The 17,520-nt window shown below is 37.0% G+C and overlaps 1 protein-coding gene and 1 long non-coding RNA gene across 5 annotated transcripts in view; one reads left to right on the plus strand and one right to left on the minus strand.

Moving 5' to 3' along the window:
* bahcc1b (BAH domain and coiled-coil containing 1b) overlaps positions 1-17,520 on the minus strand; it is a 93,112-nt gene that overhangs the window by 75,276 nt on the left and 316 nt on the right. For 2 of the 4 annotated variants that reach the window (XM_035533812.1, XM_035533809.1), the window contains exon 1: positions 204-398. The exons of 1 other annotated variant lie outside the window; for it this stretch is intronic. The gene's annotated coding sequence lies outside the window, so the exon portion shown is untranslated. Of the gene's footprint in view, positions 1-203; positions 399-6,645; positions 7,017-17,520 lie in introns of those variants that run through there. One more of the 4 variants, XM_035533810.1, reaches the window with a different exon arrangement.
* Positions 1,175-8,135, plus strand: LOC113577680. Its single transcript, XR_003410660.2, has 2 exons — positions 1,175-1,608; positions 7,249-8,135. It is a non-coding gene; the product is annotated as an uncharacterized LOC113577680 (long non-coding RNA).

Consider the following 17,520-nt stretch of genomic DNA (forward strand, 5'->3'; position numbering starts at 1 on the left):
CAACTTAAGAGAATTAATTAAATGCTTCTAGACTACATTTCTCAATCATCCTTTCGCGTACAACTGTCAGTATTACTGCCTCACTAATTCTGCCTAACAGCAGATGTTCTACGGGGGGAAAAAAATATGGTAAGAGCAGCTCTTGAAAGCAAATGTTTATTATTACACACATAAACTGTATACAATATAAATGAATTACTTACTGGTAAGTTATTCCTTGCATAACAATAAATGGTTAAAAACATAGTGTAAAAAAATACGTAAAAGAAAGCAGAGAGGCAGAATAAAAAACATGTGAAAATGGTTACATCCTAGTTTGCAGGCTGCAGTGCGTGCAGCTGAAGTTCGAAGATGCACCGTACTATAAGCTTCTACTGAGGCGAACCTCGTACATCCAGGCTGAAGCTCTTTCCTGAATCGGCAAATGCCACTCAAGGAGAAGGGAGGGAGGCGTCACGGAAACAGTCTCACCCATTGGTCTAATGCGTACATGTCAATAAGCTCGTGCAGCGCGCCCCAGGATAAACAGGGACTCTGATTGGGTGCGAGTCTGAACCAATGGCGTATCGGCTATGACAACTAAACAAAACGGCGGGCGCTACATTCAACATTTCCAGTAGTGTTCCAAGTTCAGTGCAACCAGGACCACATGGTGCAGAAGCCTACTACTTTACTACGGAATATCTATAACTGCTAACCTGACAAATTGTTTATTTAGTAATAATGTGATATAGAGGAACCAGCAGTTTATCTCTTTTAAAGACTAACTGCAATTACTTTGTTAATTTCGACAGTAATATTTTGCAGTTTATTTTTAGCCGATCGTTAACAATACAGTTAGAAAGCGGTAACATCGGTATTATTTCTTTCTTCGAGAAAAAAAAGATTAGACATAAGCTTAGCCAGGTTGGTGAGCACAGACATCAGAAATTTGTTATTACATAAAATTTAAATGACCAATCTATGTTTCATTTCACAGACAAAACATATTAAAAAATGTGATTGGTTTAAAGCACAAAAAGGGTTAAAATTCTGGGCGTCAAGCTGAGAAGTGTTTGATTGGTTGGCATGTTGCCAGAACTGTGTCAATCATAGAGTGTAAACAAGGCTCTGATTGGCTGCTGGCCAGTCCGCACTGGGCTGCCTGAAAAAAGCAATTACTGGCCTTGCGGTTTCAAGGCGGCCCAGAGCTGGATGATGAAAGGAGATAAGGAGGGGCGGTTTCAAGGCCTCCCCTAGGCGAACCTAGTTGGCCCCAAAGCTAAAGGAGAGTCAAGAGTGACTTAATCAAAGGGAATACGTTAAAAAGGGGGAAATTACATGTTGTATTAAATATAGAGTGTAGATGCGCGGATTAATATAGTCTAATACAACACCAACTTAATAAAGCGAGTAGACTGCATAGAAATTATTGAACTCAAGGAAGTATATCGGAGTGCGAGAGAAAAAAACGTTCGCGAGAGCTTGGCTAGAAATGGAGGCGAAAGAACTGTTCTCAAAGTAATGATTACTCAGGTCTGTGATTTTGAGGGAATTTTTCGTCGCTATTTACGTTGCAGCCGGCCTAATTGTTACGTATTTTCCTTTTTCATTAATGGATTTTCCACTGTAAGTAGTTTATTTTCTGTTTTGGAAGAAATATAACGTTATGAATACAACAACAACAACATAATACTATTACTACTAATAATGTTTAGCCTGTCGGTTTACATGAATAGGCTATGTTTCTCGTGAAGGGATGGAAATGTAGCGGGACGACTGGGGTAAACTAATTTGTCTTGTGTATTATTATTATTATTATTATTATTATTATTATTATTATTATTCCTAGTAACACAAAGATCTGTAGAATCCTCGCAGGGCTATAACATTTATATTGATCTACAAAAAAATTAAGTATTAACCTATAGGCTGCATACAATCCTTGGACTATGTCCAAATGTAATTTAGCCTAAAATCATTTTACACAAAAAGTAATTCATTTGCTTATTCAGAATAATCTCTCTTTGCTTCCCAATCTCAAATAATCACTAAAGAGGCAACAATACGACTATATATGATATCTTTATATATATATATATATATATCTTTATTTTGTCCTGATATTGCCTGTTGTGTTCTACACAAACCAGCTTTGCAAAACATTTTAAATATCATTTAAATATCATTTTATTATCCATCTGATTGTAAATCACCAAAACAAATTAAAATAATCCACAATGATTAGATTATCCACTTGCAAAATGCTACAAGTAAGCGAACGGAAAAGTATCATTAACGCAAACATTAACATAGAGGCTTATAATATTTGTAAAAAGCATTCTGTATACAGTGCACCTATTGGCTATTGTTGCCACCGTCTGCTGCGACAGCGGTTTTTCATAGCCTGGCTTCTACACATAGGCCTATAGTTCATTGTAACCCTACAAACTTGTAAAACTATATGAGTTACACATGGTTACCTAGAATTTAAAACATGTCCACTATTACCACAAAAATCTTATGTGTAAACTGGTAAAAATATTCCCCATGTGGATTAAAGGAATTATAAGCATATGTCATATAATTTAAAAGTAAGTTTTAGGAATATGCATGCACACGAACAGAAGAATTCAATTAAATGACAGGCTACCTTATTCTCACTTACTCTCAAAATCTTGATGTATTGCATCGTTGTCTTTAAATGTAAAGGCTCTGAGAAAAATATATTCCGCAACTAGCAAGACGTGCACTTCCTAAAACAGATTTCTGCATTTCATTTATAAAGTTATAAGAAAGCCCCTTTTATTGCTCCCCGTTATTGGCTCCTTTAAGCAATTTAAAAGCTGGGTGTGGGGTGCGTGTTTAATGATGTACTATGGCATATCCCACGTACAAGCGTTGGTCTTAGATGCCGCACCAATACGTAACCGTCTAATACATGCACGCACACAACGCGCGCGCGCACAGCCCATGTGCCAGCCCGAGCTGCCCTGCTGTGGGACGCAGGGATAATTAATGCGGAGTGACTGATTGCTCTTGAAACAGACTAGTCCCACGAAGAGCATTGTCCGTGATCAGTGAAGCGTCCCTGATTGACACTTTCCCTCCAACTCCCAGCCACATTCAAACTACCGGAACGGGGCGTTTGTCACCAGCGCAGGCCAAGGGTGCTGCAAGACCCAGTTATTGTTAGGACGTAATCGCAAACCAGTTTGAGACAAGACTGCCTTTGGCGAGATTATTTCACGCAGGACTCTTGGATTCAAAGCCAATCTAATGTAGATGCAGAAATCCTGCTTATATGCACATACATGTTCACGAAGGTTAGAAGGTTTTACGTAAACTCGTTTAATAAATCGTTGCCATATTAGCATCTAAAAGTTAGTATAGTTATGATTATCGCGACAGCATTTTTTCTTAGGCAGCTAGGCTATTTTTTTATTCTACAATTCTACGAATCACTGTATTTTTCCTATGAGAAATAAATAAAACCGCGCGTTGAACTTCCCTTATTTTAATAGAAAAAGTAAACCTTTATTATTGTTGTTGTTGTTATTATTATTATTGACATTTAATTATAATGTGTACACATGCGTGTCGAATACATAGCTGTGGTAATACTGACCCTGACAAATCTTTTAATCCCATTGTGCACAAGACCTATGCGATTACATTCTACGCAATTACATCTTTAAGAGAGCTCAACAGACTACAAAAAAGTGTTTTCCTGATCACAGGGCACAACTGTGTTTTATTTATATATATATATATATATATATATATATATATATATATATATATATATATATATATATATATATATATATATATATGTCTGTGTGTGTGTTTGTGTGTGTGTGTGTGTGTGTGTGTGTGTATGTGTATCCATTCTTTGACCTCGTGACCTGTCTTCATTAGGCGTCCTACTCTTCGAGTTATATTCGTTGCTCTTTGCGCTTATATATTTTAGACCGTGCTGTTTATCCTTGCGCTGCACTCCACAGCATTGCTACATTGCTATGTAAAATCGAGTAGTCCTGGTGTCAGACATTTTTGACTATCACGCGGTGTACAGGGTTCATGGTGTACACGAAGGCTACTTCAAGTCCTAGGTATTTCAAACATTCCTTGCCTATCAGTCTTCACAAATGTGTTTTAGGCTAAAAGACTGGAATAGAACTTTTTTTCCCACTCGTCAAACTTTAACCATAGAAACTTTGAAGAAGCCCTCATAATCGTATATTCTGGATAGCACAGACTGGATTAAACTATTCTTCGTTTGTGTATCTTACTATGTCACTTGAACTAGGATGTATGACACAGAAAGGAAGATTGTGTAGTGTTAAATGCAGACTACACTAGCGTGTGTAATAAGGGTTATGGCCTAATGTCACGCATAGTTCTTCAATTGACGTGGAATACAATAAAGTGTGTTAGTTCAAATTTCCAGTTACAAGGTGGAAACTTGGGCATCGGGGTTGTATGGCAGTGCTCTATTAGACCACTTGACTTAATTGAATAAACATACGTCCCCACGAGAGAAGGTATAGTCCAATCGCCATCTATAATTCCCAGGGAACGGCGTTTCCGCTGTATTTAGTCCAGGATGGCGGAGGGGTTATCAATAGGAAAACCCATCTGTGTCCAATTAAGGCAAGTACGGGCTCACCCCCATAAATGACACAAACCTCCCTCATTACGACCTGTTTTATTGGAAAAGCTAAAAGTTAAACTAAACGGGGGTAAAGAAGTGTAACAGAACACAGTAGACACATGGGTTATGTTGGTTTGATTAAAAAAGTCGTTCGTTGTCTCCTTTTCATTAATCTCACGTTGTGAAAGTATTTAGACTACAAAACGTTCATGAAAGACAGATGAAATCAAATGTCAGTTTCGACAGGGCGAGACAACCGTTCTAGACAGAATATTAAACACAGAATATTAGTCAAAATCTTAGTCTTAATCCTTGAAAAGTAGACTATGGTTAAGAGAGAGAAAATTAACTTATTAACTGATAAACATGTTTTTAAAGTTTTCTTAGATTTTTTTCTACGTTTTTTGTTTGTATGTTTTGTTGTGTTTCTTTAGGTTATGGATATGTTGGGTTCTGAAATAGTACTGCCTTGCTAATGGGTATTCATTTTATGTGAGAATTTTAGAAAGGATTTCTAACAGTCAAATATTGATCGCAATTTAACTTAATTGAGAAAACTGAATGTTAAGCGGTTATTGGAATTCCAGTGTCGTTGTCGAGTTGATCGGTCACAACTATAATTAGCACATATAATTTTTTATGTTTTTTTCTCCTTTCGATTTGAACCTGTGTGTTAACGTAACACGTGTCACACGAAAATATAATTTATTGTTTTTTAGACTATTGGAACGTAAGATTTACAATGTAATCGCATAATACATTAAACGTCTGTGTTGTTTCAGAATTTACAGAAGTTTAAACTCTTCTTAGCAAGAGGGCACAAACGTGACAATCCAGACAAAATTCCTCAGACAGGCATACAAGCAGGTTATGTAAGATGTGTTGTTTCTTATCTATCATGCTTTTGTGGAGACTTGAACTTGGTATCTGTCTTAACTGTCTAAATTGTATTACTCTGATAACCCACTGCACCAAAGTGTATATTCAGCGTGGAATATAGCGTTGTCAATCAGCTACATATGCACATCGAAGCTTTGGAGGCCCATTGTGAAATCACAAGTTAGACGATGGCTTATAAAAGACTACGAATTAACGCCGAGTTTCTAATTAAAGTGTAAACAAACTCGTAATAATACATGCCACTAATAATGCCTTTGATTAAAAAATACCGCTTTGGAACACGTGTTTCATGAAACAGCAATGGCGTAGTGGCCTCGTGAACCAATACCTTGATAAACATAACGATTCAATTATCTCGCTTCAGAATGGACAGAAAAAACTTCCTAAAATGGTGAAGGCAGCATGTGAAACACAATTGTTACGCGATCAAAGTATATGTGCATGGGTCATTTATACATTCTTAACTCTGAAATGTTCACTGCTTCATCGGTCAGTACTTAACTCTGGACTAAAACGACTGAATCTCTTACTAATATGTATACAAAAGCTAAACAAAGTTTAATCCAAAATGCAAAGTAAGGGCGCCATGTCCACATGACTCATTCTTTTTTGATGATAGAGAATATTGATAATCTACAAATACGGAATGAGTGTTTAAAGTAATTTTTAAGAATCCACCAATTAAATCAGCCATTTTCCAGAACCGACACAAAACCTTTAAAATTTGCAAATAATCTGGCAACACTGCAATATGATCCAACACATACGCAATATACTTCCAGAGACATGGATTTATATTGTTAAATGCTTACGATAAAAAAGAATCTGTGTATATAATATCACACTATTGCTAAAATATTAATAATAAAATCCTTACTATTCATTAGTCTACATATAAGATATTTAATATGAGTGAAATGTGCATTGATTTCTTAGAAACCATTTGTAACGTCGCTTTTAGTTTCAGAGAGTCGATCAACCTGTGTAAATGAAACAAACACGTAAACACAATTTCAATTAATGTAGCACTATATATTATATATAAATATAATTCTAGGCTAATTCTACGCGATTGCGATAAATCAAATTCTGGAGTAGAAAAGACCTACCTATAAAAACGCCAATCCGGACAACAAATATATTCTGAGCAAGGACTGGCTATTGATTTACGTAGAGCGGGGCAAAAAGCAAAAACACGCCAATCCAGTAGATTCAGGTATTTGATAGCCTAATGAAAAACCTTGTGAAGTTTCCGCATGTCTCGCAGCACCTTCAGAGTCGGAAATCGTAACTATTTAAAAAATAAGTTATTCGGTTTCCATTCTTGGCTTTAAAATTACCTTAGTCGAAAAAATGCTGCTCTGTTACTCTTCTAATTGCAAGATAAAAGATTACATGGGTTCTATGTGTAGCTCTCGCTGTAATGAAGATCTAGTTCAGAGCACGGAGCAAATCCGTCCGAATACAGCCAACTGCCTCTTCGAGCCTCTATAATCACAAATTTATGGCTGGATGACGCGTCCTTGTCTCCCACAATGGAGCTCAGTGACATTAAGCAGAAAATTGATGGAGAGATCGACGAAATTTAATCTCTATTCTACATACAGACCTTTGTTTTTTGTGTCTTTTTAGTGGACAGTGCATACGTATACATCTCCAGAACATACCACCACTCCCTGACACACCTTGTACTGTTATTTTTCCCTTGTAAGATCGCTATACTGAACGGGACCTTGGAAAGGACTACAGGAAAAGCGACCCCCTTTCCATCTCTCCGGGGAGATCTTGGACGCATTCAATCATTTTTGCTCCTCCATATTGGACTTTTCAACCCTCCACCCCCAACCCTTTTAAAAAGACCCCACCTTAATCAAAGTAATCATGGTAACCTAATATTTTCCCTAATCACATGCGGAAATTCACTCAGAACGCTCTAAAGTGAATCGTCCAGTAAGATATACGACGCGCTTTTTAGGACGTCGACGCGGCGGCAAAAACTTCGAAGTTTTTAGACGAAAAGCTAGCAGGACACATTCAAAACATGTCTTCTTGTAAACGTGTTCTGTGAATTTTTGCCACGTCGTTACCTGTTCTTGTTTGCTTGTTTAAAATATCTTCAGAATCAAACAACAGACAGCAATGTTAAGGCCATTTGTAAAAACACCACAAACACATATTCGCTTCGATGTACTGTTTACTCAACGACTTACAGCTTTACCTTGGAGTAAAAATGTATCCCTTACAATAGACATTGGTTATCCTTAAATAAAAGAAATGCCCGTCCCTAAAAGCAGGTTAGAAAATAAATCGTATATTTTTACATCCAAAATAGGTTATTTGCCTTGAAAGCGAGGCGTATTTTCCCACTCATCCCCGGAGCAAATTCTGCCTCCACCCCTACCTTTAAGGTCAACGCCCCAGGAGTCGTGACGTCAGATTATTAACTCCTTCGTCTCTGCACATTCAAAGCTCCGTTTCTCAAAAGGCTTCTCTCCTAACAAAATTCATTTGGGGTTGTTTACCATTACAGCTAAAATACAATGTCAAGGTTTCTACAGGTGAAAACACAGACATAAATGACAAATAAAACGCATTTATAGAATTTTATTCTGTCACGTGTATTCTGTGATTGGTGTGAGCTGTGATTTTCTTTTGTAAGAGGACCATAAAGTCACAAGTGAAACAGTCCAACTTGCTTACTGACTTAGTAAGTCAGGAAAGACTACAAGGTTTCTTTTTAGTTATTTCTTTGGGATCATTAGGTTACAGCAAGTCTGGCACATTTATGAGACCTGCACTTCACCAAGTCTCCAGAGTGCCACAGGCTCCAGAGGCAGCATGCTACGTTGTCTGAAACGTGCACCGATGGTAAAGTAGGATAAAAGGTTCATGTAGACACAACCACATTTTAACTCAAAACAATTATCACTGCTATATAATGAGCATGGAGCTATACGAAAGAATTTCATTCTGGTTAGACACACAATGCTTTGGATTCAATTTCAAAAAGTACCAGTCAGTGGGCAACAGGGATAGTCTAGTGCCTGGGGTTATTACTATCCTTCTGCATTAGAATTTGGCACTGACACAACCTCATTACTCCCAATGACCTACAACGACCTCCACAATGTCATTATAAATGGTATCACTGTCAAACTTGCAATGACATAAGATATAGTAACTATTTGCTTAGGAAAGAAATATTCTTAATGATTGTGTGTTTTGGCTGCTTTGATATTTGTTTCCTAAACCACATGTGAATGTAAGAGGTTACAGTGTGTGTGCCCTAGAATAATTTCCCATTGTTTGAGTTAAGAAAGTTTAAATGCAGCCAAAGGGAAATAAATGCTTCAGAAGAAATTGACTTATCCATATTGTACATAAATATCCTGGCCACTGACCCAGCCCCTGCCTCATTTCTGTTTCTATTAGTATTCCTTGGTTTCAGTTCCCTCTAGCTCTCTCTCTTTCTCTCTCTCTCTCTTGCTCTATCTCTGTCTGTCTGTGTGTATGTGTGTTTGGCCCTTTTTTGTTACTTCATGAAATACAACTTAAGTTTGTTCCATAATCTATGCCTAATACAGCCTCCAGTTGATTGTCCATTTATGCATTTTTTATTTAGAAATTAATCCATATAATAAATATTGAAGCTATTGAGAGAAATTTGGAGGAAATGTCCATTTACTTAACCCAGTGTTTTTTAAAATAGTATATTTAGTAGATAGTGTTTCCAGAAGTTCAATTTTAAAGACCAACATCAAAAACTTTAGACCATTAAAAGAATGAGACATGTATCCCAACCTTCAAACATATCACATACTGTGAAAGTTACACAGATAATTCACATTACACAAGAGGAATCATAGCATATCCACCCTCTTTAGAATTAAAACTGTTTTGTTTTCAAACTGAAGTCATCTGCATCCCAATAAATCGAAACTGCTAAAAGGTGACCTAGTGACCAGAAAAGCAGCAGTGGTTATACATTAGAAGGTATACACCTATTCTGGATTTGCCCTGGTCACATGAGCGTGCTCTGGGTTGAGACAGGCCTATGCATACTGAGTACCTCTGGGAAAGCTACTCTCCTCTCTCTGTTCCAAAGTGCTGAGAAATGCAAAATCTGTCATGTCAGGTGTGCCAAGAGAATAAAATATGATGGCCAGCAATTTCTTGTGCAAGAACTGAATTTTTCATTTGAAACAAACAAACAAAACCTGCATAGAGGTTTATGGTGTAGAGGCTACCTAAAAGATTGAAATAAACAGTGAAATATTCAGTAGATGCAAACATGGCTTTCAATGATTTTGCAACCACTTTGTAAATTGGGATTGAATCTACCAGTCTAAGAGGGGAGTTCACTGTTCACTCTTTATGAATACCTGAATCTTGTCCTTATCAAAAAGTCACTGCAATTAAAAAACTATGACATGACAAAGTAACATGAAAGGTCTATGGAAATGAACATCTGTATTATGCCTGTCATTTATTCAACCTCTATAATGCTAGAGGTTGAAGTTTTATGCCCACATACATATATGTGAGGCATTAGATACTAAACTGTGAAGAAAAAGGCAAATAGAGACATCCCTTAAAAACTTAGCAGTGTTCAGTACAATTTTTTTCCATGGTTTCAAATAAGCCCTTTTATTGCAGCTGTTAAACACAGCAGCTGGGAGCAAAAGACAAGGTCTGTATTGTGGCTGCTCTCCTGAATCTGACGCACTTGCATTTTGCCCCAGCTTCTAAAAAAACTACCCTCTTTGCATCTGCAGTGCCATCACGTGGCAGGGCAGGCAGCTCATGTGATCCCAGAGTGCTAGCTGCTGTTGTTGGGGAGAGAAAGAAAAGTTTGTGCAGGCAGCAGAACACAGCTGCAGGCTTGGGGACTACCTCAGTCAAGTGGTGGATCTGCACAGGCAACAATGAAGCATCTCTTTCTCTCTCTCTCTCTCTCTCTCTCTCTCTCTCTCTCTCTCTCTCTCTCTCTCTCTGTCATGATTTTTGCTGACTCCTATCCATCTCCAGCCTGCAGCATCTTTAAAAATGATGCAAACAAAAACAGAATGCAGCGACCTATTGTTCATAGTATGACCCATGGCAAGATCTTGGTCTCACTACTAAATCAGTTTTGTACAAGATATAAATTAACTATTTGTATGACTCCATAAAGACAACATTTTGAGCTCCTTATTTGTTCATCTTTCCAACAGTTATTTTAGACTCATATTCAGTCTGTCACCTAAAGAATGAGGCCATATACACACAAACATACATACTCAAAAAACATACATACTCAAAAAAAATAACAGAAAGCAATCCCTTCCTGAAAAAAAAGCATTACTTGTAAAGTGCAACATTGGCAGCAAAGACATATGATATTTCTGGGAAAACACAGCATGCATTTTATTTCTCTCACAAGTTGTAAACCAGATATCCTTTCAAATGATATTACGTTTACACAGCTAAGTAAAATACATCAGAGTGTACTAAACTGACCAGAATTTAAAGCTTTTTTAATCATAAGCATTTCAACATTTACCCCTCAAATGACTATTCTTTGTAGAGATTGCTTTATGTGACATGTATTGGTTACATTACATGACGAGTCATATTAAGTACATCCTGCAGGGGGCTGAAATTATGGCTTTCATTGTGCCTCCCCATTCTTTGCAACAGGTGGCCTCTCCTTTAGATTAATTCCAAATCCTGATGGCTGTTTTATCACTGAGCAGGAAGCCCATGAGTGATATTTCACAAGGAAGGCTTATAAGGTGCCTAGACATTGCGTTTTACTGGTTACAAGAGCAAACACCGCCCTTGGCAAAAGGTAATAGAGCCATAGAGCCATCATACACACACACATACACACACACATGCACACATACACACACACCCACAAACACATACGCATATATGTGCGCGCGCACACACACACACAGTTACTGCGTAACCTGACAATGTGAGATGAAGATAAAATTTTAGTACCCATGGTCATAATGTAGCAGTATTGCTAGAGGCCTGTGGACATCTATACACAGATTCACTCACGCTAACTTCTCTTATTCATAAGCATTTCTACATTCACTTTTCAAATGACAGAATTCTTTGTGAAGATAGATACATTCTTATTCTTGTGTTCTCTCACTAAAATATGACATGTCTATGTAAAAATAAACTAGGGCCATACAAATACCTGCAAACTTTAATTTACAAATATGCCTGGGTCAGTTTGGGCCAGAGACCCTTCCTAATGAACAATTCAGTTCCCATTCCAAATCACCAGAACAATTCTGTTTCCATTTCAAATCACCAGAACAATTCTGTTTCCATTCCAAATCATCATCAGCTAAATGGAAAGGTCAAAAGCTCACTTACATCAGAATAGCCAATACCAAACAAATGGCTTGCAGCATCAAGACAAATTACAGAACAGCATACATTTTATGAGAATGAGGGCAACTATTTTCTCAAAATGCTACTACATATCCTCTTCAGGTCAAGCACTGTACACTTCATCGCTCTTTAAGTGGGATCCTCATAGCCTACAGGGCCTGGGAGTAAAGAATGATGTTCAGAGGAACAAAATGTAGCATGTGTTTGAATAAACACATGTTGTCTAACAATGTTAAATATAAAGGAGCTCTCTATATGTATTCCCCACTAGCAGTGGATAATTAATAATGCTCATGCTAATTTTCCATACACAACAGCAACAACTTGAAGATAATGTAATGTACTGTATAAAATACATGACTATGAAATCATAGTAAAGAATACTTGACTATGATTATTGGGATTAACCTGAAGATTATTTAAATTATAGAAAATTGATTGTTGATAGATTGTTGATACTGATATATCAGGGTTTATTGCATTGTGTAATATATTTACAGCAGTGTTCTGTTCTTTAGAAAGAAAGAAAGAAAGAAAGAAAGAAAGAAAGAAAGAAAGAAAGAAAGAAAGAAAGAAAAAGAAAGGAAGGGATTTCAGCTGAGATCTTTGTCTGTATCATTCCACTCGTAGTTATAAAGGTTGCTGATAAAGCGGTTTACAGTGGACCCACTGCCAATTAATCTCAACTCTCTCGAGTGTGATAGTAATTCACACATACTCTGGGTGCGCCAAATGTGCGTCAAATTATCAATTGTCATGTAGTTGGTGACAGACGGGCTTCGAGAAAAGCAGATAAACCCGGGCGTCGCGTAATCACCCCTCTACGGAGTTACCCATTAATTCAGGGTTAAAGTCTATTTGCATTTAGACAAAGGGAGATCGCCCATCCATCACCAACTTGAGGGTAAGAAGGAGGGGTAAAACAGTTCTCTTGCAAATAAATCTGTTGTCCTCCTGGGTGCGTTTACATAGGTGTGAGCTGTGGCTGCTAGAAGTCCCAGAGTAATTCATTTGAAATTCGACTCCTTCTCAGAATACTTGTCTGAAAAAGAAGGAGGCAAAACAGTGGCCATCAAACCAAAGCATAAACCCCACATGCATAGACTAAACCATAGCCCATGCCATGTTTGAGCCAGTCATAAAGGTTGAGGCTGATGTTTTAAGGTGGACACAATGTTAATGTTTTGAAGTTCTTCACAAGGGGAAAAATAAAGAAAATAAAAATAATTAAGAACAGTATTTTTTACACTGGAACAATGTAAGACTAATTGCAGTCTACTTAAATTAACAACCTACCTGAATGGTGATTTTTTTTTGGGGGGGGGGGAGCTCTTGCTATTCATTCCACTCACCACTGCCTGCTTTCTCTGCACTTAATATAGCCTATAACAAAAGCAAAATACCATGCAGTAATACATTCTGCCAAGAAATTCCAAAGTGCTGTGATGATAAATGATTTTCTATTAATATAATGTTAACAGCATTGTGGCTGCTTTTATTGCGTGAATATGCAGTTCCCCCTTAAATGCGCGCAGTGTTTAGTGGGAATTCCTTGTAACCGTTTTTGTTCGGTTGGCCAGGGGCTCCCTCCTGTCGTTCCGGCGGGCTTCCCCTCCCCCCTCTGCGCCACCTCAGTGGTTCGACTGGGGAGGGGAGATCCCCCGCACGACTCTTCTCAAGCCTCGCTACCCAGAGGACCGCGCTAATATGCTTTAAGAAGAATGGCGACCCAACGGTGCGCTCGAGTGTTCACGAAACTCTTCAGGAAATGGACGATGCGAGACCAACAGTGGGAATGCATCGGGGGAACGACATGGCAAATGTCTTGCGTCCCTTTGAGTCTTTCTAGAGCGCGGTGATGGAAGTACATGGGAGAAAGGTCTTGCAGAGGGAACTACATCATTCCCCAGAAGAAGGGGGGAGGGTTGATTACACAATCGGTGCTGAAGCACTACTTTCAGTTTTCAGCGCGGAAAGGCAAATAATGACACAGGCTATTATCGGCAAGACGAGAATTAATGGCAGTCTAGCACATATTAGCGCAAATGGTCCGGACGTATTCTTTAAGAAACCTGCTTTTAAAAAGTTCGATTACTGGTTAATCGCTGTTTTAATTTCTTTTCTTTACATACGGAGAGCTACGTGCGACCGTTTTGGTACGTAATAGAGAGCGAGAGATGTCACGGATTTGGCGCGACTTTCAAATATTCTATAGCAATTACTAAGAGACTGCGCGTGTGTTTTGTTCACACACAAGTACGAAGGAGGTCAGGAAAATAGACGAGAATAAGACTGAAAATTTGTTTTCAGTCGGGACCTTTTCTGCTCTGGGAATATTTGTTGGAGATTGCATTACCAAAAGGTGGGCTGCAAAGGAACCTTTTAAGATTTTAAACTAGATGAATTAATAGATAGCTATTTTCCTTTTGTTATTTTACGTAGTTGTAATTCTTACATATTTCCAGTGTTTTCAGATTTAATATGACAAAATGTATCTGCAAAGTGCGAAGGCCTTTTAATTAATTAATTTTCCAAATAACTAAGGCAAACTGTCACGAGCACGTTACCTTTTTCGATATTTAGTGATTGTGACACACACATACACACACACGTGTATGTGTGTGTGTGTATGTATATGTGTGTGTGTGTGTGTGTGCGTGTCTCTCTGTGCGTGTGTGTGTGTCTATATATCTATATATATATATATATATATATATATATATATATATATATATATATATATATATATATACACACACACGCACACACATATATGTATGTGTATATATGTGTGTGTATGTGTGTATATACACACACACACTTTATTTGTTTGGATCGTTTTGTACTAGCATTTTTGGATTTACCGCATCAATGTCATGCTGCCGTACTAAAGGTAGTGGTGTAGGTGTAATGTTACAATTCAGTGCATCATTTAGAGGGCAAACCAAATGAAGTCCCGGGGAGGTCTCTGTGTGTGTGTGTGTGTGTGTGTGTGTGTGGTGTGTGTGTGTAAAGGGAACTTAGGTGGCTGAATCCCTAAATGAACCACATTCAGCCATACTAATCGACAAATGTTCCAGTAGTACGTGAACTAAAAATTCAAAAACAGTAATAACAAAACTTTCTGCACTATAAATTCTTATATTATCCTTTCGACTTGTATTTGATTTAAGTATATGAAACTTTTTCAAATCAGATTTCACAAATAATTCAAATTGTAAAATACGTTGTTTCGTTTAGAAATAATTTAAGGAAATATCAGTGTACATGTTGACAATCAATTTTCAATAATTGTGAACTGTAATAGTTCCGTCAAAAGGAGTTTCACAAAATGATGTGTTCCTATCCGAATATTACTTTTAAGCGCACTGCATTCGTTTGGCCCTATTACATAGCAAGGCAAGAGATGCTACATTTTTGTTATACCATGAAATTAGTCGTTTTTTTCTATATGCATATTGACAAAAATAAAATCTTTATGAAATATATTCATTGTCAGTGCATTATTTTCTCGACATGTTGATCATTGTTCACTGAAAAATGTTCATAGGTTTCGCAGTCTTCGATCGTTGTGATGCCATAAAGTCTGACACAAATGACTTTAAAGGGTGAAAGGCGTAGTCTTGAAAATAAGGTCAAATACATTTTTTGTTAGCATTTTTCCAAACATTATTTCTTTTGAATTTAAACTAATCTAAACGAATAAAGCCCAATGTTAACAACTCCAAGATTCTCAGCGCAAATAAACACAAGAATAAACAATTCGAAGCAAACATTGTAATCTACCAGGTTTAAAATTCAGTGCAGATTAAAACTACCATTAAAACTACCGACTACAGATAGGCTATTAAGATTATCGTACTTAGTATGGCAGAAGATTATAATGTTGCCAAGATACTAATTTGAAGCTCGATGAGCTTTGATTAAAAAAGTCTTGTCTATTGTCCTATTGCCAGTCATTCAGTTAAACGTGGGAATGAGTTTGTAAGATTGTCTGGTCCAAACTATCTATCTATCTATCTATCTATCTATCTATCTATCTATCTATCTATCTATCTATCTATCTATCTATCTATATATATATCTATCTATATATCTATATATATCTATATATATCTATATATATATATATATATATATATATATATATATATATATATATATATATATATATATATATATAAATGCAGTAGTAAAATAGTATTTGGGTTATACATTGCAGTTGGGTTATACATTGCAGAAATTCTGGCGATCTACACAACCAATATCTCACCATTAGTGGTACTAAAAATAGGTTTGAACCGATATTTGTAAATTGCTTTATTTACTCATCATATTCTTTCCATGCAGTGCTGACAGGCCGAGGAACACATGTTATCGCCGTCTTAAAAGCGATATGCACAGTTCTGCACCGACGTTATTAAAACAAAAACAAATTATCAAATAAACAATACTTGGGTTTGATTCGTTTTATTCTGTCAGTAAAAATTTACCCTTAACCTCCAGAACAATGGAAGTCGCACTGCAGCGCGGCGGCGGCGGCTATCGCCGAGTTTGTGAAGTTAATTTAAACTGACTTGAGCAGGAGGGGGAGCTTTTGAGTATGAACATAATGACGGCGATAACAACAATACTAATAATCCTTGAGGAATAGGCTAAATGTAAAGTAAATCAACATAGTCTTATTAATAATTTAATTAGGTCCTTATTAAGGTGGGCTAATATATAAGTAAAAAAAGGTCCAATCTTTCTTCATGCCTGCCCAGTTGCAAATTTCCTTGACCAAACTCTTGGAGTGCATTATGAGGAAAGGCACATTTGCAGGCTACGAGTATGGCCGACCAGGCAACATCCTGAGAGCTGCTCCTAGATTTTCAATGGGCAGAGAACGCATATGTATAGCAGGTCGCCTCTTGTGGAACTGATACTGGCATGTTTTGAATAAAGCAAATCCAAGTATATTTAATATTTCCAACCCTAAAATATATCCATAACTAAACTGCTTATAGGACCAACACTTTGCAAATTGTAGAGAACCTTGACTAAATTATTGTATGTAGCTTCAAAATATTATTTTTAAAAAACATTGTGGAAAGATGTTTTGGTGATTGTTTCAAATACAGCGCACAGCGAACCTTAAAATTGTTTTTTGATCTGTTATTTTTCAGAGAGTGATCGAAAGAAAAATTATAGTGCATATGGGGTCATGCTCGCCTGAAAAGAAACTATTTAGTGTAAGGACCCTGCAACGTTCACGTAAGACTAATTCAATACAGACAAATTATTTCAATATTTTCCAACAGATTGTCCAGAAACGTTATGGGCTAGCAGAAAAAAAAATATTAGCGTGATATCAAAATTTTATATAAAAATAAAAGTGACTTAATAAGATTAAAATACAAGCTAACCACTAAATGCATATATACTATGGCAAAATTAGGATCGAATGCATTAAAGTCAACGCTGATCAATAAAATAGCTATCATTAAAATATAAGCAAGGCAAATGCGCAAAAATGTAGAATTAGTGAAGTGACTGAGACAGTAAAAATTGTGAAGAACTCCGTTTCAATGCACACCTTAAGTTGA

Source organism: Electrophorus electricus, chromosome 14, assembly GCF_013358815.1.
Source record: "Electrophorus electricus isolate fEleEle1 chromosome 14, fEleEle1.pri, whole genome shotgun sequence".
In the NCBI taxonomy this organism is placed as follows: Eukaryota; Metazoa; Chordata; class Actinopteri; order Gymnotiformes; family Gymnotidae; genus Electrophorus; species Electrophorus electricus.